The sequence below is a fragment of the Austrofundulus limnaeus genome, unplaced genomic scaffold, assembly GCF_001266775.1.
Source record: "Austrofundulus limnaeus strain Quisiro unplaced genomic scaffold, Austrofundulus_limnaeus-1.0 Scaffold45, whole genome shotgun sequence".
In the NCBI taxonomy this organism is placed as follows: domain Eukaryota; kingdom Metazoa; phylum Chordata; class Actinopteri; order Cyprinodontiformes; family Rivulidae; genus Austrofundulus; species Austrofundulus limnaeus.
The window spans coordinates 205308-207087 of NW_013952447.1; the positions used below are offsets into that span (position 1 = coordinate 205308).

The 1780-nt window shown below is 36.0% G+C and overlaps 1 protein-coding gene across 1 annotated transcript in view; it reads left to right on the plus strand.

The window, feature by feature from the left end:
• The window catches only part of LOC106517133 (cadherin-12), a gene marked incomplete at its 3' end in the record, with an annotated part of 106074 nt that overhangs the window by 1096 nt on the left and 103198 nt on the right, over positions 1–1780 (plus strand).

The following is a 1780-nucleotide window of genomic DNA, read 5'->3' on the forward strand; positions in this document are numbered from 1 at the left end:
ATATATATATATGAATGAAAAACTCATCAATTAGACACGTCAAAATAAAGGGCAAGTGCTGCGCAATTTGTAGGTCTGACTTATTTTATTTTATGTTTTTTTAGTTTATCCACACATGAAAGGATGCTTTTTAACTCAGTGCTCAACACCGATTATCCTGCTGTGCTCTATCAAACGCTTTTAGCAAGTCGATCTGAGCTCTCCGCTTACGGCAATAAGCTGTGAGAAAATTTAYGATACTCTTATTGTAAAATGAACATGGCAAATCATGTAAATACTCCATGTCCTCTTAATGTGTTTGATTTAAATGTTGCAGTTTTTTTTTTTTTTTCCACCGCACACAGTCACCATTAACTTGCTGAGTGGAAGTGCGCACAAGGTCTTTTGGCTCAATCTTGAAGGGATTCCTTTTGTTTGCACACAGTGTGTATGCATCATATTGTAAGAGGGGAAAACAAATCTCATGTTGTAGAAAGAGATTAAAACAAGCAATCCAAGAGGAAGTTGAACCCAATCTGTTTTTTTGTTAAGAAACAAGTGCATCAAAGATGTAACCTTTCCCTTATTATGCACAAGCAGATTGAAATGAGTCAGACTGGAAATAAATCGGACGCAAAATAAAAAAAAAAATGTGGTGTTAATTCGACAAACCTCGTTGCAAGTTGTAATTACATTAAATATGCAGCCCTTTCACAAACCAGTGAATACCACATGGTCTGGAATCAACTTAATATACTTTTTTGTGACATTTCAAGCCTTGTGTGGTTGATATTGCAATCAGGGATATATTAAAAAAGGATCACACACTAATGATGTTTGAAATCTATAGAAATGTCATGTGAATTATAGAGCAGATTTTAAGTCAGTCTCCTCACTCGCGGACTGAATTAAAAATAAATAAATTAAGCTTTTTTGCCTCCATTACTTTCGCCAGATCAAAAGCTCACTTGGGTGTCAGAGGCACCGAGTTCTCTTATCAACATTCAGCTGGAAACACCTGCTTTGGAATAATCAAATTATACTCCAAGGAGTCCACTTCTACGGGGAAAGCTGGACCCTTTGAGTACACAGAGGCTACTGTGCAGAAAATGAGCATTCAAGGCATGCAGCCACAAACCACTCAGAAATTATAACAGCATTAGAGAGGATAAACCAAGACACATGCAATATACTTGTTATTAAGTGACGACGGCATCATTAACCTGCTCAAGTGCATAYGATGGCTTTCATTTTACCTGTCTGAGTAGTGGCGGAAAGTGATTTTTTTCTACGATGTCGTCCTGTTTTCACGTATCAGTGAGGGGATTTTGTATTCCGGCTTTTGTCTTTTCTTGTTGCACATGTTCTGCACTGCCCTTGATGGATGACAGTCCTGTGAAAGGACAGGATGCCGCATCCTATCACAGTGGATRACACTGAACTGCATTACATCAGATTATCTTGTTACACATTACACCACAATGCTATGCATATGCACGAGTTTAATGAAATCCTTGTCGTTTCTGACCCAATAAACAAATTATTATGTAAACTGACWCATTTATGCACTTCAATGTTTTTGGACTAATTAATTTTAACTTGTTTCTGGCTGTATACTTTGCTATTTAAAATATATGTGAGCCATCACATTGAAACGAGGATTAAATCTAAAAGTGGTACATGGATAAATAGGCAAATATAGTGTTTTGATTAAAATGTTAACAAATATTGCGTTTTGTCCAAATATAATGAATAAATGCCTTATCATTTGAATGAATTGTCTGAAATATAATCGTAAAAC